Below are 385 nucleotides of genomic sequence, written 5' to 3'. Positions count from 1 at the left end.
AAAAAAGAAAAAAAAAAAAAAAAGGGGGATCCGTTTTTTTAAAAAAAAAAAAAAAAAAAAAAAAAAAAAAAAAAAAAAAAAAAAGTTATCTCTCGAGTGGCTCTTGCGAGAGCACTCTCTAGACATCGTGAAGAAGACGAGCTCTTTTATGGAGGGGATATTGGACTGGTTTCCAATATGTAGGGCGAAAATATTATACTTTCCGGATGCTGGACGAAATGAAAATCGAGCCCCCGAACATCGATGAATTTCTCAGCAGCATCATACCCGCCAGTCGCTATGCAAACGTTGATGTAGTAAGTCGGGGAGGCGTCGAGGAAAAGGTTGGTCCTTTTATATCGTCCCAACGTGGTTGGTCGTGAACTCGGATATTGACAGACTGCAT

The 385-nt window shown here is 39.5% G+C and overlaps 1 protein-coding gene across 3 annotated transcripts in view; it reads right to left on the bottom strand.

Moving 5' to 3' along the window:
* Positions 1-385, bottom strand: part of LOC108749439 (dystroglycan) — a 71,446-nt gene that overhangs the window by 17,484 nt on the left and 53,577 nt on the right. The window lies entirely within an intron of this gene.

Source organism: Trachymyrmex septentrionalis, unplaced genomic scaffold (genome assembly GCF_001594115.1).
Source record: "Trachymyrmex septentrionalis isolate Tsep2-gDNA-1 unplaced genomic scaffold, Tsep1.0 scaffold29, whole genome shotgun sequence".
Taxonomy (NCBI): Eukaryota; Metazoa; Arthropoda; class Insecta; order Hymenoptera; family Formicidae; genus Trachymyrmex; species Trachymyrmex septentrionalis.
This window is presented reverse-complemented; position numbering and strand designations above follow the sequence as displayed.